Source organism: Saccopteryx bilineata, chromosome 10 (assembly GCF_036850765.1).
Source record: "Saccopteryx bilineata isolate mSacBil1 chromosome 10, mSacBil1_pri_phased_curated, whole genome shotgun sequence".
NCBI classification, from domain to species: Eukaryota; Metazoa; Chordata; class Mammalia; order Chiroptera; family Emballonuridae; genus Saccopteryx; species Saccopteryx bilineata.
In genome coordinates, this window is record NC_089499.1 from 40,362,345 (window position 1) to 40,387,057 (window position 24,713).

Consider the following 24,713-nt stretch of genomic DNA (forward strand, 5'->3'; position numbering starts at 1 on the left):
GCTCACCAGCTTGAGCCCAAGGTCAATGGCTCGAGCAAGGAATCACTCAGTCTGTTGTAGCGTCGTCCCCCCACCCCACCCCGTCAAAGCACATATGAGAAATCAATGAACTAAGGAGCCGCAACGAAGAATTGATGTTTCTCATCTCTCTCCCTTCCAGTCTGTCCCTATATGTCCCTTTCTCTGACTCTCTCTGCTACCAAAAAAAAAAAAAAAAAAAAATCCAGTTTCATATCATAAAATAGTGAACAAGTTTGTGAAGAACACACTTTCTTGTATTCTTATTTTAACCTATATAAAACATGAAAAGTCACTGCCTCAGGGAATATACTTTCCTGTAAAATAGAGGTTCCCTTTGTAAAAATCTTCCACTGTAAAAGATCATTTGAGAAGTTTTGAGCCAAATAAATGCTAGTGGAGATGCAATTCCCACAGAGACTCTTTGGTAAAAACACCTGCATTCCTGAGCTTCTGTACCTAAAAATTCAGCCACACCTGCTTTATAGGCAAGAATTAAGAAATTGTTTCCTATTTTGTTCATATTAACCCTTTGAGTAGTAGGAACGTTCAAGTATTGTACATCCTCGTGCCTCCTGACCATCCAGAGTACGATCGATTTATTTTTTAAAATGTGTAAGGCAACATTAAAAAAAGGCAAATGTACATTCTTCTTGTTTCCATAAAATGGTTATCAAACAAATATTTTTTATGTTAATAAAACTGGAACTGGAACTAATTTCGTTTTTTGAAGAAAAAAAACTCACTCCCAGGGGTCAGTGAGCATGAAAAAAACTCACTCAAAGGGTTAAACATCTGAAGGGAACTGAGCACCTTATTTTAGAAAATATTTTATATGCAGGTACTTAATAGTTTTCACAACTTTTGATTTGCTTGCTAAGCAGTTGTTTTACAGGAAGATCAAACCATTTTTGGCTTCTATTAAAAATGTATTCCTTTAAGGCTCTGGCCAGTTGGCTCAGTGGAAGAGCGTCAGCCCAGTGTGTGGATGTCCCAGGTTCAATATCCAGTCAGGGCACACAGGAGAAGCACCCATCTGCTCCTCCACCCCTACCTCTCTTTTTCTCTTTCTCTCTCTCTTCCCCTCCAGCAGCCAATGGCTCAACTGGTTTGAGCGACAACCCCGATGCTGAGGATAGGTCAGTTGGTCCATGCACATCTGCCTCAGGCACTAAAAATAGCTCAGTTGATTCAAGCATGGGCCCCAGATGGGAGTTGCTGGGTGGATGCTGGTTGGGGTGCAAGCAGGAGTCTGTCTCACTATCTCCCCTCCTCTTTTTTTTTTTTTAAAAGGAAGGTCCAGGTCATTCATGATTTACATCCCTATTTTCAATGATAAACTAAGCTATAATTTTACTGAAGAAAATATAAAGGGCAATGTCCCATAGTTGTGAGGAAAAGATAAAGGTCTATTTTGGCCATTAAATCTACAAATACAGCCTGACCTGTGGTGGCGCAGTGGATAAAGCGTCGACCTGGAAATGCTGAGGTCGCCGGTTCGAAACCCTGGGCTTGCCTGGTCACGGCACATATGGGAGTTGATGCTTCTAGCTCCTCCCCGCTTCTCTCTCTCTGTCTCTCTCTCCTCTCCCTCTCTCTCCTTTCTATGAATGAATAAATAAAATAATAAAATAAGTTAAAAAATATTAGGACATTTAAATCTACAAATACACACACACACAAAATAAAAATTTAGAAAATAACCACAGGGTTCAAAGAAGAGCAGTATATAAGAAGTTCTATCTAGAAGTCATGATTTTAAGTGGTTAAGAGGTACAGTCCATGACAAAAGTGATTTGCTAAAGGCTAAGAATGCCAGTTTTCTGCTATTTTAACAATTCCATCTTATGAAGGATTACTTGTATTTTAACTTCAATAAGTCAACTACATTCACAAGTTTCCACTTTTGCCTTCAAAGGTTACAAAGCACCACCTCACATTTTTTTCAAAATGTTCTCACTAACATTTTGTTAGGTGTACTGGAAAAATAATTTTTTCTTCCACTCTTCTAGGTGCTGAAGGTTGGTCTAATAATCAAACTGACATAAGACAAGTGAACAGGAAAAAAAGCTAATTTAATTTCATGTATATAGGAGACCCCACAAAAACAATGTGAAGCAAGGTCAAGATAGGCAGTAGAGGCTTATAAGCCATTCTGAGATAAGGAATGGGATAGGGGCCAAGGACTTCAGAGGGGAGAAGAGTAATTCACAGGATGATAAAAAGAGAAGATATTTACTAATTAAATGTTTATCCTTCCATACAGATCACTCAGGGAAAAACTTACCTTTCTGTGCCAAGCCCCCTATCTAAATTCTTTTAGATAATTAAGTAAGGGGTAAAAGTTTTTCTTGAAACTTCTGGGCCTTGATTTTCCTTCAGCTCACAATAATTCACATGCAAAAGTGACAAATTTATAGAGGGAGCGCTGATCTTGACCCTCTTCAATCAAATTTACCCTTAAATTTGATTAAACTAATAAAGGAAGATAACTATAAAATATATATACTTGTTTCTTAAAAGCATAAAGTTTATTAAATTTTGATATTTTCTTTTAAGCAGTAAGTTTCATTTTTAGGTTTTACAAATGGCTAAACATGACAAAATATTTAATTTCACTATCAATTAGAGGAAAGTAAAACAAAACAGTGATATACTATTTTTCACCCATCATATAAGAGAAATTAAAGAATCCAAATATTCATTGTTGGCAATATAAATAAAAACAGCATTTTAGCGAAGTATCAATATATTGGGCAAACCTAAAAATTTAACAGAAATGTATGTGCACAACATTTACAAATAAGCTAAATGCCCACACTACACCATGCATGAATATACCATGCATTGTACAGTCATCTATGGAAATACAAAGCAGTTGTTATAAAAGAACAAAATCCATCCACATGCAGTAACCTAAAAGATGTTTACAATACCACGTTAAAAGCTGGCCTAGTCTGTGGTGATGCAGTGAATAAAGCACTGACCTGGAATGCTGAGGTCACCAGTTCAAAACCCCAGGCTTACCCAGTCAAGGCACGTGTCAGAAGCAACTACTACTATGAGTTAGTGCTTCCTGTTCTCCAACCTTCTCCCCTCTCTCTCAAATCAATAAATAATATCTTTAAAATAAGTTAAAAGCTGTAGAACAAGATGCATAGTATTAACCTGTATGTTTCATTGGGCTGCCACAATAAATCACCACAAATTTGATGACACAGAAGAGAAATTTATTCATTACAATTCTTGAGGAATAAAGTCAAAAATCAAAGTGTAGGCAGCGCCTCATAACCTCTGAAGGCTACAGAGAAAATCCTTCCATGCCTGTTTCAGTTTCTGTTGGCTCTGTTTCATGGCTTACAAATTGCTTAACTTCAGTCTATGCCTATTTCATATCATCTTCTCCCTGTGTTTATTGTCTTCACATGGCCTGCTTCTTCATGTTATCTTTTCTAAGACTTGTCATTGGATTTAGTACCCATCCTAACCCAAGATAATCTTATCTTGATATTCTAAATTATATTTGCAAAAACCCTTTCTCCAAAAGTCATATACACTAGTTCCAGAGGTAGGGAGTTAGACATATTTTTGTGTAGCCTCTGTTTGATCTTACACAGCCCAGTCACATTTTGCTTTTAATTATATATAGTTGACCCTTGAAAATCACAGGCTTGCACTACACAGGGGATTCTTGCCCAACTGACGCAGTTCAAACCTGCACTTTTCAAGGATCAACCCCACAGTTAGAAATCTATGTATGCCAAGTGTTGACTGTAGTTATAAGAGAATTTTCAACTACACAGGAGATAGACACCCTTAGTCCCTAAGTAGTTCAAGGGTCAACTGTGTGTATATGAGTATAAATTTATAGAAGCTAGGAAAAGGGCATAGAAAAATACAAAGAGAATTATTAACAAGTAGGAAAAGAGGCAAATGGTAATTCTCACATTCTCTCTTTATATATACAGTCATGTGCTGCTTACTGGCAGGGATACGTTCTGAGAAATATTGACAGGCGATTTCTTTGCTATGCAAACATCACAGACTGTACTTACACAAATCAAGAAGATCTAGCCTACAACAGTGTTTTTCAACTGCTGGTCTGCAGAAGAAATTTCTTGCCGGTCTACAAAAGAGTAGACCTGATGTTGTATGAAGATTATAGACCCAGTGATCTTAGTAGAATTTGCTTATGCTCAGAGTGACTTCTGCCTTAGCAGTCCCAAAAATAATTCTATTTTCACTGGTCCCAAATGTAAAACGGCCTATTAGACATCTAGGTTATATGGTATAGTCCATTAATTCTAGTTTACAAGCCTGTACAGCATGTTACCTGCTGAATACTGTAGGCAACTGTAACATATTAGTATTTGTGTATCTAAATATATATACATAGAAAAGGTACAGTAAAAATAAGGTATAAAAGATAACGTGTGTTTGTGTGTGTGTATGGACACACATGCATGCATGTATGCACATTAGGGGGTAAGGGTGCTGGGCCAGCATGCCTTTGAGGAAGAGCAGACATCAGGAAGAGGGAAGGAAGAAGGAAGAAGGAGTTCAAAGGAAGAGGACAGAAAGGGAAGGCAGAAATCAAAAGACATCCAGGTAGATAAAGCCTAAAAGGAGAAATAATAAAAGGGAAAGGCAAGAACAGAAAAGAAAGAGAGAGTGAAAATGTAAGAAAGGGAAGGAGATTAAGAAATGAAACAGAGATAAAGAGAAACTGAGGGAAGGAAAGTAACTTTGTGCACATGAGTGTGTGGGTTGTATGTGAGCATTTGCAAGGGTGGTTGGGCATGGGCAAGCTCCAGGATCCGCACCTCCTGAACACTGGCCAACTGTAGGCCCAACCTCAGGCAGACACAGAGTGGGTGGACAGCACAGAGCATCCTCCTCTATTAAAACCAACAGCTAGCAGTAAATTCGACACCTTAAGTCCAGCCTTTTCTTTCAACACAGCACAGCAAGCAAACTTTTTGCTTATAATTCATTATAATTTTATGTCAAGATTATATATGCATCTATTGTATATGTGGTCTGTTGATGACATCATAGCACATGACTATTAATGAACACATGAAAAAAATTAATGAGCATTTAGCTTCCCACTATACTAGACAACCATTTCAACCACATATAAATTTCACTTTACTCCCTACAACAAACCTCCTACCTTTGCTCAGCTTCCCTATACACAGAGAAAACTGAAGACTCAGGAAACTTCCACAAACTTCACTGAGAAAACAGAACCAGAAAAGTTCCACAAAAAAACCCCACATCTACCCACCCACCACCATCTCCATCCATATTCTTTGCTTCTGCTGCAGTTACTTTGTCAAAGATGTTTCCACAATTGCGCAACAATTTCCCAAAATCATTTTCCACACACTATTCAACTCAACATAGAAACACTTTCAATTTCTTCTAAAAACCTTCCCTAGAGTCCATTTACTACGCTAGATACTACCCTACTTCTTTGTACCCTTTGCAACAAAATGCCTCAAAAACTGTCTATATTGCTATTTACAACCTGTTATCCCATTCTCTCTTACACCCACTCCTATAAGTTCTTCCCCCCACTATGCCACCAAAACAGCTAATGCAGATCACTACTAATTCCTTCCTGCTAAACCCAATGATTAATATTCAGTCTTCATCTTAGCTTGACTACCAGCAGCACAGTCAAAATTGAAAACCTTTGTTGGCTTCCAGATCACCTTCTTCTTCTAGCTGTCCTTCTTTGCTGGTACCAACTTTACTGGATCCTCCTCTCCTCCCCAACCACTTAAGATTGGAATACAGGCCCTGGCCAGTTGGCTCAGCGGTAGAGCATCGGCCTGGCGTGCGGGGGACCCGGGTTCGATTCCCGGCCAGGGCACATAGGGGAAGCGCCCATTTGCTTCTCCACCCCCCCCTTCCTCTCTCTCTCTCTCTCTTCCCCTCCGGCAGCAGAGGCTCTATTGGAGCAAGGATGGCCCCGGCGCTGGGGATGGCTCCTTGGCCTCTGCCCCAGGCGCTAGAGTGGCTCTGGTCGGGACAGAGCATCATCCCCTGGTGGGCAGAGCGTGGCCCCTGGTGGGCATGCCGGGTGGATCCCGGTTGGGCGCATGCGGGAGTCTGTCTGTCTCTCTCCGTTTCCAGCTTCAGAAAAAAAAAAGATTGGAATACATACCTCCATGCAAAAATAACCCATGGTGCTCTTCTGTATTATAGGGAAGTAAAACGTTTCCTGTCTCCCTTTCCAGGTTCTTTGGTTAGTCTAATTAAAGTAATAGAAGGCAGATTAACAAGAGAAAAACAAAACTTTAGTATCATGTTTACCTCCTATATCTATGAGAAACTAAGACATTCCCAGAAATTACCTAACTCACCATGTAAATACCATCTTCAGCTAAAGAGAAAAGGGGATGTTGGGGGTGAAGAGTCAGTTCTGAAGGGTTACCTAAAAAAGCAAAATAAACAATGGAAAGGTTACACAAATTTAAGTCACTGCCTTCTCCATTAATAAGAAGTTATAGAGATGTAGAATCATCCTTCTCTACCTGGTAAGTGAGGGAGACACCCCTACAAATGAAGGTTTTCCTTATGAATGTAATTCTTTCTTACAAAGGCTGTTTTCAGAACTTCACCAGTCTCCGCTGTTTCTGTAAAACAACCAGTTTAAAATAAAGTGCCAGAGACTTATTTAAGGGAGGTATATTATGTTCCACTCCCCTTCAGTACCTATGCTCAGTCACTGCAGATGACTGCTTTTAGTCTTATTTATTTAAGGTGACAACTGGCATTCAGATTTGTTTGTTTGTTTGTTTGTTTAAGGAAGTGACAGGGAAGAAGAGATGCATGGATTCTGAGAACGTCAGGGCTGGCAGAAAGAGTACCACAAGAAGTTGCACCACTTCCCAGTCCAGCCCTGAAATTCTGGGTACAGACAGAGCAGTGCCCCTTCATTGGTACCTGCTGAGGGGGACAAAGAGGAAGGGCATGCTGCCGGGAGAAAGGGGAGGGAACTGGAGTCTTATAGTTTTAGATATCATCTAACATGATTACCTCAATTTTGTATCTTTAGCCTAGAAATATTTTCCAAATTCCTGGTTTGTGTTATGCAACTCTCTACACTGACATCACCACCAGGTATCTGCAAAGTTCACTTACCCCACCACCACATATTTATATCAGATAATTACTGTTCTAGGTATTTGGTGCTCAACAAGATTTTTTTCTTACCACTCTAATAAAAATCACAACCTTCTGCCTCCAAACACTCCCCATCACCTTGCCTTGGTCTACCTTTTTCTTTTATAACAGTACTTTCACCTTTCATTTAATTTACTTGCTTATGTTTATACTGTACCCTTCTACCCAAACTGAAATATAACTTCCATTAAGATAGGGATCTTTGCTTTCTTTGTTCACTACTTTATCTTGAATGAAACCTGTCAATATTTGCTAATTAATTTTTTAATTAAAAATGTTATAAAGAGCCTGACCAGGAAGTGGCACAGTGAATAGCGTCAGACTGAGACACGGAGGACCCAGGTTCAAAACCCCAAGGTCACAGGCTTGAGCGTGGGCTCACCAGTTTGAGTGTGGGGTTGCTAGCTTGAGCATGGGATCATCGACTTGACCCCATGGTTGCTGGCTTGAGCCCAAGGTCACAGGCTTGAGCAAGGGGTCAACTCTGCTGCAGTTCCATCCCCCGCCCCAGGCACATATGAGAAAGCAATCAATGAACAACTAAGGAGACTAAGGAGCCACAACGAAGAATTGATGCTTCTCATCTTTCTCCCTTCCTGTCTGTATGTCTATATCTGTCCCTCTCTCTCTGTCACACACACACAAAAAATTAAATAGAAAGACCATTTTTCCCTTGGTCAGTTAACTCAGTTGGTTAAGAGCATTGTCAGGAAATGACAAGATTGCAGGTTTGATTCCCGGTCAGGGCTCACAAGGGAAGCAACCAATGAATGCACAACTGAGTGGAACAACAAATGAATGCTTCCCTTCCCCCTCCCATCTCTCTCCCTTCCACTCCCTTACTCTTAAAAAGAAATAAAACATAAGCCATGGCCGGATAGCTCAGTTGGTTGAAGAACTGTCCCAGAGCGTGGAGGTTGCCAGCTCGATTCTCCAGCAGCTCAATGTTCCTATCTCTCCTCTCTCCTTTTCTCTATCTCAAAAAAAAAAAAAAAAAAAAAAGAGAGGCATGACCAGGCATGCTGAGGACCTAGGTTTGAGACCCTGAGGTCGCCAGCTTGAGCGCAGGCTCATCTGGCTTGAACCCAAGGTCGCTGGCTCAAGCAAGAGGTTACTCGGTCTGCTGAAGGCCAACGGTCAAGACACATATGAGAAAGCAATCAATGAACAACTAAGGTGTCGCAACGAAAAACTGATGATTGATGCTTCTCATCTCTCTCCATTCCTGTCTGTCCCTATCTATCCCTCTCTCTGACACAGTTTAAAAAAAAAAAAAGCCATTCTTGATTCTATTAACATTTGCTATCCCAATTTCACTTGTCTGTCTACCTAACCCCTTCTATTCTTTTTCTAAAGGTAATTCAACAAGTTCTTCTCTGCAATACATCAAGCTATGTCACTATCTACCATCCAAAGCATCAATCCAGTTTGTTTTAAGTAAACATATTTTAAAACTCACCCTGATTTCAAAGATCTTATGACCAAATTACTTTTCTGTCCTTCACAAAAGATTTTAGTTTTAACTTTTTTTCTTTTTAACCTCTTTTTTGTAAAATAAAGAGAACTGATGCAGAATAATCACCTGGGTAGTCGTTTCCAAAATATAAATAGTATCCTCCTCTTTACCCTAACCTTACATTTACACATTCTGATGTACCAGAGGGGAACATAAATGGATATATGCCTTCTGAAAAACCTCACTAGACAACTTGGATGTAATACAACCCTGCCACTAGATTGACAGCCACTGAATTAATATGTAGAAAATGACTACTCAAGTTTCTGATTTACAACCTTTAAGTCCCTACATCAGGTTTATCTAAAAGAAAATATTTTCCAAGGAACCAGTAACAAGTTAATAGCAAGTAGGTTTGAATATTCCTAACAAAATGGACCCTACTAGGCAGTCACATCGTTTCTACACTAGACTATTTAAAAATTTTTATGCTTGTTACCATTTACAATCCTCTGAAGAGGAGGAGGAAATGTTACTCTACTCTTCTAGATTCCTCTGGATGGCCTAAAACTTAAATAGACATGAGAGAGATTAACAGGGAAAAATAATCAAGTTTAATTATGGAGTATATATGAGGGTTCCATAAGAATATGTGGTCCCAGGACAAACCCAGCAGTTGAGGCTTAACTGCTATCTTGCACTAAAGAGAAGAGGATATAGCGGTTTGGAACTTCAAAGGGGAGAAAGGCAATTCACATGAAGATGGAAAAGTAAATGTTTGATAAACATGTTTGCTGGGCCATGCAGAGACAGTAAGACACAGAGAGGACTTCAATCAAATGGACCTTGCTAGGTTCCTCCCTGTCTACCTAGAGTTTATATGTATTATACTATAATTCTCTTCAGTGATAGCTTCTTCCTTGAATAGGCCCTTTTATGTACTTTAAATTCTTTTATTTTACTTACTAGTTTTTGACAAAGAGAGAGAGAGAGTTAGAGAGGGACAGACAGACAGGAAGGGAGAGAGATGAGAAGCATCAAGTCTTCGTTGCAGCACATTAGTAGTTCATTGATTACTTTCTCATATGTGCCTTGACGGGGGGGGGGGGGACCTACAGCAGAGCGAGTGACCCCTTGCTCAAGCCAGTGACCCTGGGCCTCAAGTCAGTGACCTTTGGGCTCAAGCCCGAGACTATGGGGTCATGTCTATGATCCTACGTTCAAGCCAGCAACCCCACGATCAAGCTGGTGAGCCCGTGCTCAAGCAGGATGAGCCCATGCTCAAGCCAGCGACCTTGGGTTTAGAACCTGGGTCCTCCGTGTCCCAGTCCAATGCTCTATTCACTGCACCACTGCCTGGTCAGGCTACTTAAATTGTTTTAGACAGGAAAAGGTCAAAGGTTCATCCAGAGCCTTCTAGGCTTTAAAAATAACCAGCTTAAAAATATTAATATTCCAAAGAGGTATATTTCAGGGTGACAAACTCTGCTCCCCAACTCCATTCTTCCTCTTGCCTGCTAATACTTATAAATTTACTTTAGAATATTCAAAGTTACCCCAATGCTAAAGAACAGTTTATTCTTCCTTTTCTCTGATGTGCTATGTTTTTCTATATGTCTATAATGTGACAGTGTCCTTCTAACTCCTCTCCTTTTTGGCATACCTTCCAAATTAACTCTTCCTCTCTCTCCAGAAAACTTTGCCTTGAAATGGCATTTATAGAAAATGGTTTCTGGATGCTCATGCTATCCTCCAAGCTTAATCTTGAACAATTAAGCACTTGAGACTTTAAGACTTAAAAAAAAATCGTTAAAATGATTTTCTAACCTCAGTAATTTTCAAACTGAGTCCTCTCATATGTTAAATGAACATGCAGGACTTAATTATTTCAGAAATCCCTTCCATTTACAGAATATATGAACTAATAATTGTTATTTATAATGAAATTATTAGCAAGAAATTAACACAAGGTCTCTCAAGAACAATTTAAAAGAACATAAATGTGCTATCTCAAATATTTTAAATAAATGTAACAATCCCTACCTTGAGTTACTGCATCTTTACAAACCTTTAAATATATTATTTTTAAAATACTTAATTCTTCTGGAAAATATATTGTTGGGTGAACAGGTGTGTTAGTCTTGCTAGCTTGCACTTTGCCTAACTGGTGCATGAACACAGGGCAGAATCATGGGTGTAGTCTATGAGGGCAGCACCACGGGTGTGCAGTCTATGTAAGGCTGTAGGTGCTTGCCTCAGGGCGGCAGACTGTAAATTGTGAATTACTTGTAGTCACTGGGAGGGGCAATTCCTTGCTATTGTTAGCTGGAGAAGGGGTTTTTCTGCCTGCTTGCTTGTCCACCATTGCAAGACTCTAATAAACTAAATGGCGCACCATTTTCCAGCTCCACAGTTCCTTTACCATCTGCCCAAATCCAATGTGAACCTGCATGTCCACACCCACTGGCCTTGCATCTGGCATAGTTGGCAGGATTCGGATCAGCTTAGTATGAAGCCAACAACACCCTCGAAGGATAGAGTAGAGAGAAGTGACTGTTCCTGGGGGCTCTCCTGTTGGGCTGGGTGTTTTTTACAACACTGCAAGTGAAAACCAAGAGCTCTGTGTGAGAGGCTGTCCGAGGTCAAAAGTGCCAGAATAAGCTACAGACCAAGTGGCAACAATGGTTTGAACTGAAGCAAGCACTGGAAAAGGAGGCCGACCATTCTCAAAAGCTGCAGTGTGAGACAGGCTGAACACCCAACAGCGCCTGGAACTAGAGCGATTTCTGGAAAAGGAGTTACAGGTTTGTGAACTCCAGTTTGCTCTGGAAATGGAACGCTGGCACTGACAGCTGGTAGAGAAACAACTGCAGGTTCAAGAGCTAGAATCTCAACTTCGTGCTGACAGCTGACAGCCGCAGGATCTGAAGCAGGTGCTGAAGACGGAGCTGCATTCTAGCCAGCGGAGTGCCTCTGAGCCAGCAGGAAGAGATGATTCCGACTCTTTGGAGGAACAGGAGGTTCAGGGTGAAGCTGCAGTCCACAAACTCAAAGCCCAGCCAGTGGTCGCCCAGAAGATAAAAACCCAGCAGCCAAAAGTCCCTCAGGGGCTGGTACAACCCCCTCCGCAGGTAGTGGAGCACTCTGGAGTCCATCCTTACACCCAGGCAGAACTGATAAAGTTGGGGGCACAGTTTAGGCAGAAACCTGAGCCTCTGGTAGCCTGGTTGCTGCAGTTGTGGGACACAGAAGTGGATGGCATCATGCCCTCAGGAACAAAGATGGAGAATTGGACACCACTACGGAGCACTCCTCCTTAAGGCAGCGTCTTCAGAACTGCAATGACAACCCAGGAAACCACACCCTATTAGAATGGGTGATGGCTGCCATTCATACAGTCTGGCAGAATGCCGGAGACTTGACAGGAACAGTGAGTAGGTGATATTTCTACAGTGAGCTAGTAAAAGTCTTTTGGGAACTAGGTAAGAAATACGCTGCTTTCAACCCAAGGTCTTATGGGCCAGATGAAGAAGTGTTTACAGCAAGGATAAGGGACCTTATTCTCTGCAGTGCCCCATCAGTCCTTTTTTCGGTCACTAGTGGCTAACGTGGGGCCCTATGTGGGGCAACCCATCAACGCAGTTATGCAGATGGTAACAGATTTGGGGAACTGGAGGCAGCATGGAATCATAAAGCAATGAGGGCTCCTGTGCCCCCACGTCCCCGACTAACAAGGAAAATGGGCCTGTAATGGTTATCCAAACACAGATGTGGTTAATTTTATTATGGCTGGAGTAGATACAGAAAAAGTAGATGACAAGTCTAATAAAGTTCTTTTAAAAGCTTTGGCAGCAGCTTGAGCTGGAACAGAAGTTCTAGCCACTGAAAAAGCAGGCGTCCCCAACACCTGCCAAGAAAATGGCATTCAGGTTGCACGGTTGCAGGATTACTTGATGGAGACAGCTGTAGAAAAGAAGGATCCTCCCCAAGACCCACTGTTCAGTTTAAATAGGGGGAAGGTTGAGAGACCCACCTAACAGGGGAGGTGGGAAGGCCAGAGGCCCAATGTAAAATTGACAATCCATTGGTCACCTACTAATGTGCAGCCACGTGTTGATATTAAAAGATAACAGGTCCCTTTTTTTTGCAGGAACATCAACAACAAATTAAAAACTATCAAGGTGGCACAAGCCTTAAACATATTTGACTCTGCCAGGCCCTGTAAGCTTGTTGAGGAGTTTGGATAGGGCTTATGGCAACAGAGAGCTTATGAAAAGGCACTGAGGTCCGTTAATAAAGAGCTGTATGCCTAGTTGGTAATTTGCAGACAGCTGGACTGCCTATTGTAAATTGATCATTAAGCAGTGTAATGGATTCTTGGACTGCATCCAGAGGGGGCACCGCTCCCTTGTTGGATGGACATTCCGCTTTTAGACTGCATGAGAGCTGGGGGGCCCAGCTCTGGTGGAGGCCCTCCTTCACCAGGAAGCTGCTCTCATCCAGCTGCAGAGATGCATCAAGGACACTTTACAGTTTCCATGGACACAGCCCTGGACTGTGTCTAGGTGTAGGGGGTAAGGGGTAGGGGGCTTGAGACGGGCCTCCACGTAGTGTCTTGGGCAGAGTGCTCAGGGAGACATTATAACGGGTACCTTTGTAATTATTGTAATTGTATAACTTGTGTTGTTACTGTAGTCTATTTATGTAATGTACTTCACTCCTCACATAGGGACAATCACAAAAAATACCTGTCACATAAATTATGAAGCAAGCAACCCTAAAGGGGTGAAATGGGCAAACAAGTGTGTCAAGCTTGCTCGCTTGTACTTTGCCTGATTGGTGCATGAGCAAGAAGCAACACCACAGGTGTAGTCTATGTAAGGTTGCAGGTGGTTTTTGCCCTAAGGGTGGCAGATTATAGACTGTGGATTGCCTGCCGCAATTGGGAGGGGCCATTTTCTGCCATTGTTTGCTGGAGAAGGGGTCACACACACACCCCACCGCCCTGGCCCTGGCCTGTTTGCTGGTCAGCGCTGAAAAACAGAGGAAACCAGCTTTCCCTGCCAGCTTTCTCGTCCGTTTTTGGAGACTCTAATAAATGGAATGTCCTACCATTCTTCAGCTCCACAGTTCCTTTACCATCAGCCCAAATCCAATGTTAACCTGCATGGCCAAAGCAACAAGCCTTACATATATTAAAATAAACTTTTTGTAAAAATTGATTTTTATCCTTGAACTTTTTAGTTCTTAATTAAAACTTAATCACTAGTTGACAACCACCACCACTATTCTATCCTCAAATGTCTATGTATCTATACATGTATTTTTAAATGTTATCAAAGAACTATGTCAGTACCCAATATCTCATTATAGGAAAGTTGTCCCTATGGAGAAAATAGTGCTCATTCTATCTTTTCAGATAAGTCCTACAAATCACTGTGTAGCCCATAATTAAAAGCAGCTCAGAGTACAAAGAGCCAGAAAGATCTGAACTTGCTTCCTAACTCTGCTACTTATAGCTGATATCCCTCCTACCATATAAATATATATCATACTTGATCTCCAGAGCATCAATTTTCTCAACTGAAAAAAAGAAAAAAAAAGAAAATACCTATCCTTTAGGAATGCTTTGAGAATTAAAATAGATCATCCAATACATCTTCCAATGATCCAGGAATACAGCAGTCACTCAGAAAAGGTAACTATAACTTTTGGGAAAAATCACTTGACAAATCCATTCTTTCTACCCTTTAAACTCCAAATGAAGTCTACTAATTAAACATCATAAAATAGAAAGAGCTATTTCACGGCAAAGAGCTATTTGTACAGTTTTACTATACAAATTAATTTGGTTTTAATGATCATTTCAAACCCAATTTGGTTATTCTTTTACACTTATTTTTTTAAATTAAAATCACTACTTGTTACAATTATCTCCAAACTATTATTTCTTAATGAAAAGTCTGCTAAACTTTTACGAATTTCTGCATTTTTCATAATAGCTACAATCCCCTACCTTTAGTCTGGAGGTAAGCACCTCTGGATACGGCAGCCTGCACTCCTGTTGCAGCTTACTCATGTCAGGGTGGTCAATAGGAACAAACTCAGTTATTTCCATTTGAAATGAACAATCCAAAAAGGAAATTAAGAAAACAATTCCATTTAAAAATAACGTCCAGAAAATAAAATACCTAAGAATTTTAATCAAGGGGGTTAAAGACTTGTAACTGAAAACTACAAAACACTGTTGAAAGAAAATTAAATGGAAAGGCATCTCGTTGATTGGCTGACTATTTAATAGTTAAAGTAGCAATATTTCTGAAAGCTATCTACAGATTCAATGCAATCCCTATCAAAATTTCAATGGCCTTTTTTGCAGAAGTGGAAAAACCAACCCTTAAATTCATATGGAACTGCAAAGAGCCCCAGAAGGTCAAAACAAGATTGAAAAAGTAGGAGGCTCATACTTCCCGATTATAGAAGTTAGCACAAAGCTACTGCAATCAAAACTGTGTACCAGAATAAAGACAGAAATATGAACCAATGGGATAAAATTGAGAGTACAAAATGAATCCATACATATATGGTCAATTGATTATTGAGAAAGATGCAAGAATTCAATGGAGAAGGAACAGTCTCTTCAACAACAACAAAAATGGGTTAATTTGATAACCACATTAAATAGAATGAAGATGAACGCTTATCTCATGTCATATTTAAAACTTAACTCAAAATATAGCAGAAGAACTAAATTTAAGAGCTAAACCTTTAAAACTCTTAGAAAAAAATATAGGGAGCTAACCTATGTCATTGGAATTGGCAGTGATTTCTTAGACATGACACCAAAAACACAAGTACTTAAAGGGAAAAAAGATAAATTGTACCTCATCAAATTTAACTTTAAACACTATCAATAAGTTAAAAGATTCACAGAATGGGAGAACATATCTGAAAATTATATATCTGATACAGATCTAGGATTCAGAATATATAAAGAATTCTTTTAACAACAAAGACAAAAACTCTAAAATAAGCAATGGACTTGAAAAGACATTTTCCAAAGTTGATACAGCATACAGAGTGGGCAAAAGTAGGTTTACAGTTGTGAGTACATGAAATAGTTTATTCTTGTATTATTATTTATTAATTATTGTGTTATTTATTTGTATTATAACTGTAACCCAATTTTTGGCCCTGGCAGGTTGGCTCAGTGGTAAGCGTTGGCCTGGCGTGTGGATATTCTGGGTTCAATTTCCAGTCAGAGCACACAGAAGCACCCATCTGCTTCTCTACCCCTTCCCACTCTCACTTCTATCTCTCTCTCTCTTTCCCTCCTGCAGCCATGGCTCGAATGGAGCAAGTTGGACCCGCCACTCCATGGTCTCTGCCTCAGGCACTAAGAAGAGCTCAATTGCTGATCAGCAGAATGTCCCAAATGAGCAAAGCATTGCCCCCTAGTGGGCTTCCCAGATGGATCCCAGTAGGGGCACATGTGAGAGTCTGTCTCTGCCTCCCCTCCTTTCACTAAATAAAAATTTTTTTAAAATAAATAAAAAACTACCTTTGCCCACCCCTGTACAACTGGCCAACAGCACATGAAAAAATACTCAATTACACTGGTCATTAACAAAATTCAAGCCAAAACCACTATGAGATATGACCTCACACCCAGTAGGATGTGGAAATGGAAAGCCAATACTGAAACTCATATGGAATGGCAAGGGGCCTCATATAGTCAAAACAATATTGAAAAAAAGTTGGAGGGCAGACGTCTCAATTTCAAAGCTTACTACAAAGTAAGTAATCAAAACAGTAATATTTTTTCCTGATGAAAACAAAAATAAAAATAGGTATTGGCAAGAATGTGGAGCAATAAGAATCCTATATTGCTGGTAAAAATGTAAAATGGTGCAGCCGCTGTTAAGAACAGTTTGTCAGTTCATCAAAAAGCTAAACAAAGAATTAACAGTAGCCTGACCTGTGGTGACACAGTGGATAGACTGTTGACTTTGAATGCTGAGTTTGCCAGTTCAAAATCCTAGACTTGCCTGGTCAGGGTACATACAAGAAACAAACAATGAACTAAAGTGAAGCAACTACGAGTTGATGCTTCTTGCTATCTCCTCTCTCTCTAAATAATTATTTTTGACAAAGACAGAGAGTCAGAGAGGAACAGATAGGGACACACAGGAAGGGAGAGAGATGAGAAGCATCAATTCTTTGTTGTGGCATCTCAGTTGTTCATTATTGTTTTCTCACGTGCCTTGACTAGGGGGCTACAGCAAACCGAGTGACCCCTTGCTCAAGCCAGTGACCTTGGGCTTCAAGCCAGTGACCTTTGGGCTAAAGCTAGTCACCCTGCGCTCAAGCTGGTGAGCCTGCACTCAAGCCAGCAACCTCGGGGTTTCGAACCTGGGTCCTCCATGTCCCAGTCCTCTGCTAGCTCCGCTGTGCCACAGCCTGGTCAGGCAATAATAATATATAAAATCTTTTAAAAAAAAGAAAAGAAAAAGAACTGTATGATCTAGCAATTCTACTCCTAGAAATAAACCCTACAGAAATAAAAACATAATGTTCACACAGAAATGCCTACACAAATATATATCTAGCAGCATTACCACCATATTGCGCATCAGAAAAAACAAACTGTGGTATACAATGAATATCATTCAGCCATAAAAAGGAGTAAGTACTGGTACAGACTACCACTTGGATGAACTTCAAAGACATTATGCTAAGTAAAAGAAGCCAGACATATTAAACTATTTCATCTATATGAAATAGCATAAATAAGCAAATTCACAGAGAAAGAAGGCAGGTGAGTGGTTGCCACAAGCACTGATTTTTGACGGAGATCTTGAAAACAGGAAGTGATTATTTAATGAGTATAGGGTGCTATTCTGGTGTGAAGAAAGCATTTTGAAACTAGAGTGAATTGGTGGTTGCATAACAGTACCACTGCACTAAATGCCACTGAATTATACACTTTAAAATACTGTACATTATGTAAATATCACCTCAATTTTTTTTTCATGTTGGGGAACCAATATGAACTCTCTCATACACTAATACAAAAGTTTCAGTCTGGCCACAGCTATCAGGTAAGCCAAGTTGGACACTTACAAATACATGCAGGAGCTACGGAGAAATAAGCAGTCTGATGAAATGCACGTCCTTCTCAGGGTGCGCTACTGGCAATATAACCAGCTCTATGTGCTCCACAGGGTCCCTGACCCATCCAGCCGGATAAAGCACGCAGGCTAGGATACATGACCAAGTAAGGTTATGTCATATATCGAATTGAAGTGCACCATGGTGGCCCCAAACACCCTGTTTCTAAGGGTGTGACCTAGAGTAGAGTAAGCCTGTTAATCATGTTAACCAGCTAAAATTTGCTGGAAGCCTTCACTTTATTGCAGCGGTTCTCAACCTGTGGGTCACGACCCCGGCGGGGGTCGAACGACCAAAACACAGGGGTCGCCTAAAGCCATCGGAAATGTATTTAGGCGACCCCTGTGTTTTGGTCGTTCGACCCCCGCCGGGGTCGTGACCCACAGGTTGAGAACTGCTGCTCTATTGCCAAGGAGTGAGCTAGATGCCTCTATGAGGCTCTGTGACTCTTGAATTTTTATTGGGTTGCTGAAGACTCAATGTACAAATTATTTGAAGTTATTATTGATCCATTCCATGTATCACAGAAGGAATCCGGATACCCAATGGATCACCAAGCCAGTCCACAAGCACAGGGAGATATGATGGCTGACATTTGCAGGTCTCAAGAATGTGGCCTTGGAAAGAGCCACAACTTCCATCACACTTGGTGGTTTTCACTGTGCAGCTTGGAGAAGGTACAGTGCTCTCCGGCTCTACCATTATTGCTAATACAATTAGTGTTTGTAAAATTCTTTTTCCTTTATTTATTTATTTGTTTGTTTGTTTGTTTTAGAAAGGAGTGGGAGGGCATGGATGGGGGGGTAGGAATCACCAACTCTCATACTTGCTTTGACCAGGCAAGCGCACAGTTTCGAACTAGTGACCTCAATGTTCTAGGTCGATGTTTTATCCACTGTGCCACCACAGGTCAGGCCTTTTTTTTTTTTTTTTAATTTTTAAAATTCTTACCTAACAAACAATTTAGGTCAAAAAAAGAAAGTTTCACTGCTTACTATATTGGTATTGATGTTATTGTAGGTGTTTAGTTCACTCCTCCAAACCCCAAAAAGTAGTGTGTAGTAAAGAATCATGGAATCTTTCAAAAGTATAGTGTATTCTAACAATTATTTTAAGCATGTGCACATTTACTATGCCTACTTTATAACTAATTCTAATGGAGCATTAATTATCTAGGAATGTCAGATAACAATAAGATTTACATAGATGAACTATGGTTATTTCTATCAGTTTAAATGAACTTTTCCCTAATTAAAAATGCGTTTGAGAACTCCAAGTAATTACCACAGAACTTATTCATAAAATATCGTATAACTTCTTTTTGGCTTACATATCCCCCGAAATGGACTGTTTTTTGTTCTTTTTCCTTTTCTGGTATTCTGGTTTTTTTTTTTTTGTTTGTTTGTTTTTTAATTTCTTTTTATTTATTCATTTTAGAGAGGAGAGAGAAAGAGACAGAGAGGAGAGAGAGACAGGGGGGAGGAGCTGGAAGCATCAACTCCCATATGTGCCTTGACCAGGCAAGTCCAGGGTTTCGAACCGGCGACCTCAGCATTTCCAGGTCGATGCTTTATCCACTGCGCCACCACAGGTCAGGCTCTGGTATTCTGTTTTTAAGGCCTAGAAAAGTTCACCTTCACAAAATTCCAATGTAAGATTTTACTAAAATGCTTATTTCTGAAGATCAATATTATTACAGTATTGTAAGCTGAACTCCTGAGCTTTCCAAAAACAACTAAGTTATTAAAATATTATATTTTCATTTCCTTTTCTCCCAGATATTTCCTTTAATCTCTAATGTTTTTCTCACTCAATTCCAGTGCTCCAATTCCAGGGCACCTGTCTGTCTCTCTCACACACACACCACTATACAGAATTATACTGTATTCTATTCCCTTTCCACAGTCCTAGAATTTCATAAAGCCTTATTACTTCATATACATTGCAACAAGGTTGAAATTTGCATAATATACTTCACTTTAATGTTTAAGTCATAGCCCCTATCGGAAACTATTTACTGTAAACTTTACAAGAAAAATCTAAAACTAATAAAAACAGTAAATAAACCATTTTATTTAAGAAACTACTTTTATGAGTAGCTTAAAACCATAAATGCTACTAGAAGTCAAATACAGAAATATACAATCTACTTAACCAGGCAGAGATAAGTGAAATGGTCATGTAAAATGTATTTATTACAATAATTACTTTGTCCAGCCTCTGAAAACGATATTATCAGAAGCAATTATTTTGTGTAGCATCTTGGACTGTCCCAGTATGGAGACGCTTTGGGGTATGTGTGGTTGCAGGTGCCGCTGGAGGTCAAAGTTCTCTACTCTGCATAACTTGTGGTTTTGGACTATTGTCTCTGAAAAGCAGCTCAGTATCTTGTTAAATGGGATAGGACCATTCTGAGCTGTTAAGGTTACAGGAGATTGGAGTTTTTACCTAAGTCATTGTCCCTCTTACCTGGGGCACCTTCACAAAGAACATTGTTCATGAATACTATGGCCATTCCATGTATGGCCTATGGATTACACCTTAACAATGTATATATTTTCAACAATACTGGAAAGATAAAAGGCTCGCCTATTCTGGGATCTCTCTCAACTTAACTTTTGACAAAAACATGCCTAAGCAACTACAGGTACCTGACACATATTTCTTAAATGATAAAAATTCATTTGTGCAGAGTGACAGTGAAAAACCACACAATCTGGCTTCACCCCAATTGGACAGTGCTGCACAGGCGTAGAATCACTAATACCTCAGCCTGTATAATGGACCTGAAAAGTAACCCTTGTAGGAACAGAACTGCATTCTGGAAATTGAAAGCTATGGCTACACCACAGATGAAACTGAATTCCACTGGCGAAGTGGCAGTAAGACTGACACCAAAATGGAGAGGATTGAGCTCCCTCAGTTCTCCATCATGGAGTATCGTCTCGTCTTGAATAATGTCATCTTTGCCACAGGTGCCTACCTTTGGCTCTCACTGAGCTTTCAACTGAAGAGGAACAATGGATACTTCATTCTGCAGACTAACATGCCCTCGATACTCATCATCATTCTCTCATGGGTGTCCCTCTGGATCAGTTATGATGAATCTGCAGCTACAGTTGCCCTTGGGATCATGACCATCCTGACATCAACAACCATCAACACACACCTTGGGAAATATTGCCCACAATGCTCTATGTCAAAGCCATTGACATGTACCTCAAGGGCTACTTTGTCTTTGTGTTCCTGGCCCTTATGGAGTATGCCTTTGTCAACCACATTCACTGTGAAAGAGAGCCTCAAAGGCAGAAGAAACTTGCAGAAAAGAATGCCAATGCCAAGACTGACCATCCAAAGAGCAAAAGCAACTGGGTAGGTCCTCTGCCATCCTACCATCCACCCATGACACTCACTGACCCCAAAGCTTATTTGTCACTATAGTTACTTGCATGACCCTTGGGTAACTGTTGTGTGGGCATGCTGATCATAACCTGAAAGGTTGCTTCCTGCATGTCACTGAATTTTATATAAAACCAAATCATCGCAGAAGCTGGAGAAACCAAAGTTTCCCAGTCTCCTGTGAAAAGAATAGAACACGTAGATAACCAGAATGAATGGAAATAGGGGTGTGGGGCCCAACCTTAAAAGGGAGAAGCATTTTTCCAAAATATGGCAAAATTCCTTTGGTGGTAAAGTTATAAATTTGATAATCCAGCCTGACACTTTTCTTTGGACAATGTGGGCAGATCCCTCTTTAGGCCACCCCCAAGCCAGAATGGTTTCCTGGTTCAAGGTCCTTAATGCAAGGCAGGAGCAGAGCTCAGCCTAAGGCTCTTACAGATTGACCTGACCCTGGCCCTAACACCTGCTCAGTGTCTTCTGCAAAATGTCAAGGCGAGACAAATCTAAACAGCAGTGGCCAAGGAGGGATCTCTGCTTTAGAAAGTCCATAAGCCACACACTCCAAAGGAGAGCATAAATTAAGTCCTCACCCTCCATTAGAGTTCAGGAAGGTTCTTACATCCTTCCAATTACAAAGGAACTTTGCTATTAGATGTTATTTCAGTTTATTTTTTAATAAAAGCAACATGTTGCTGCACTACAAACAATATTTTAGTGAAAGCATATTATTGTTTCTATATCATTTTTGTCTTATCCTTCTACCCCATGCATCCCACCCAGCAAGTCCTCAAAATTATATTTCCACCTGTTTACAGGTGGCACTTGTTCCTACATTTCAATTGTTCTTGCTACACTTACTTATTTCTCCAGCCTATCAGGCTTCCTTGCTCTTTCCCATGCTCTCAAGCCATCATTAGTCCTTGTCTCTCATGAGAAAGCAGCTTTGTTACTGCTGTAGCAGTGACCCACCTGTGGCCCAGAAAAGGTCCACAAACATGAATGAACAGAGGTATGTTAAATAGCACATTTAAAACATATACAAGAATGTTCCTAAAAGCATTCTTTATAATAATTCCAAACTAAAAATAATCTAATATGCATCAACAGTAAAATGGGTAAACTATGGCCTAATCACACAATTAAATACTAAAGCAATAAATATCAACTATAGATCCACACAACATGAATATCACATATGCACTTTTTTTTTTTGTATTTTTCTGAACTTGGAAACGGGGAGGCAGTCAGACTCCCGCATGCACCCGACCGGGATCCACCCGGCATGCCCACCAGGGGGCGATGCTCTGCCCATCTGGGGCGTTGCTCTGTCACAACCAGGGCCATTCTAGCACCTGAGGCAGAGGCCATGGAACCATCCTCGGCGCCCGGGCCAACTTTGCTCCAATGGAGCCTCAGCTGTGGGAGGGGAAGAGAGAGAGAGAGAGAAAGAGGGGAAGGAGGGGGGGGGAGAAGCAGATGGGCACTTCTCCTGTGTACCCTGGCCGGGAATCAAACCCGGGACTCCTGTATGCCAGGCCGACGCTCTACCACTGAGCCAACCAGCCAGGGCCACATATGCACTATTGAGTGAAGAAAACAAGACAAAAAAATAGAGGGTGAATTTGTCTATGTGAAATTCAAAAACAGACAAAGCCATAACTATAGCATTTCAGAACACAGACTTAAGAGGTAGAAATATGTTTTTAAACAAGACAATGATAATCATAAAAGTCAGGATAATGGTTCATTTATGGTAAAGGGATGAGTAATGCAATTTGTAATGCAAATGACATGCAATGGAAAATTTCTTTAGTGCTGAAAATGTTCTGGTTCTTGACCAAATCAGTTTCACGGTGTTTACTTTTTAATTATTTCAGCAGTACATTTGTTTGATGCACACTGTTTCATTTCACAATTAAAAGTTCTCTTCAAAAAGCAAATGAGAAAAATCTACTAGACATTTAAACCATTACTGTTGCTAAAATATGGTATATATAAATTGATATGAATTATATCTAACGGTTCAAGACACTTAGATAAGGAAGTCACTTTGGGTCTCCTCACAAATGGTTTCTTCTCTGTTCTTGCTTGTTCTTGCTTAGTATAAATGACTGCTGTACCTTCCTCATACTTTTTCTATCAGCTTGTTTCATACTGGAAAAAGACAAAACTCTTGGGGTTGAACCTTTATGTTTTTAAGTAAGAGGCGAGGAGGCAGACAGACAGGCTCCAGCATGCACCCCGACTGGGATCCACCCGGCAAGTCCCCATAAAGCAATGCTCTGCCCATCTGGCACCGCTGCTCAGCAACTGAGCTATTTTATTTTAGCACCTGAGCTGAGGCAGTCCATGAAGCCATTCTCAAATCCCAGGGACAACTTGTTCAAACCATTCAAGCCATGGCTGCAGGAGGGGAAGAGAGATAGTTAAAGAGAGAAAGTTAAAGAGAAAGAGAGAAGGGGGAGGAGTAGAGAAGCAGATGGTCACTTCTCCTGTGTGCCCTGATCAGAAATCAAACTCAGGACTTCCACCATGCCGGGCCAATGCTCTACTGCTGAACCAACCAGCCAGGGCTGAATTAAATCGTATAAGTGTGAGATTTCCAACAAGTGACATGCCAGCCACTGGTGGATAAGGAGCAGTTTCAGGAGCTATATTAATAAAAAGTTTTTAATCTAATAGCTATTTACTGATTTTAAGAGTTACAGTATTTCCCCATATATAAGATGCACCCTTTTCCAAAAACTTTGGGGTCTAAAAACTGGGTGCATCTTATACAGTGGTTGTAGATTTTTTACTTGCATTTCCCGTTTTGACAGTGATAAGGAATTGTATAAACTTTATGATGAATAAAACTTAAGTTCAATAACCTTATGTAATACTTTTTTTTTTCAAATTTTGGGCCCCAAAATTAGGGTGCTTTATTTCCCAAAATTTAAGGAAATACGGTACTTTCAATTAATGGCAAGTAGAATTCGTTTTCTACTCACTATAATATTCTGGTTTTCTTTCAAAATGAATTTGGGGGGAAAACGACAATTAAAAAATACCATGTCGATAGCAGTAAAAAGTGGTAAATACTAATAGAAAAATTGTTGACATTTGTCCCTGGATAACTGAAATTCTGAAAATACTGCTATAATCCACAGTTTTGACCATGTATTTCTGGGATGCTTATCCTACAAACCCAATTTAGCCTTTATAAAACAGAATATAATTCAAATAATTCCTACTCTTCTGTAAAGCCTAAATAAATTACTGACCAAACATACAAATGTGACTATATAACAACATTCTAATTAACTAAAAGGCCAAAGCAGCTTTTAATGCTTAAGAAAAAAGAGTATAAGCATCTACCCATTCTCTCTCTAGTATACAACTGCCCATAGCAGAAATGAGGATAAACTTTCAAATTAAGCTACCCTGAGCTCAAATTCTCACACTAACTTGTAAAACTGTCTAGAAATTA

At 40.1% G+C, this 24,713-nt stretch overlaps 1 protein-coding gene and 2 pseudogenes across 2 annotated transcripts in view; 2 read left to right on the forward strand and 1 right to left on the reverse strand.

Moving 5' to 3' along the window:
- Nucleotides 1–24,713, reverse strand: part of STAG1 (STAG1 cohesin complex component) — a 468,912-nt gene that overhangs the window by 407,974 nt on the left and 36,225 nt on the right. The gene's annotated exons all lie outside the window — the stretch shown is intronic.
- On the forward strand, nucleotides 13,041–18,427 carry LOC136313996 (large ribosomal subunit protein eL15-like; annotated as a pseudogene).
- Nucleotides 20,372–24,713, forward strand: part of LOC136313997 (gamma-aminobutyric acid receptor subunit beta-3 pseudogene) — a 40,388-nt pseudogene continuing 36,046 nt past the window's right edge.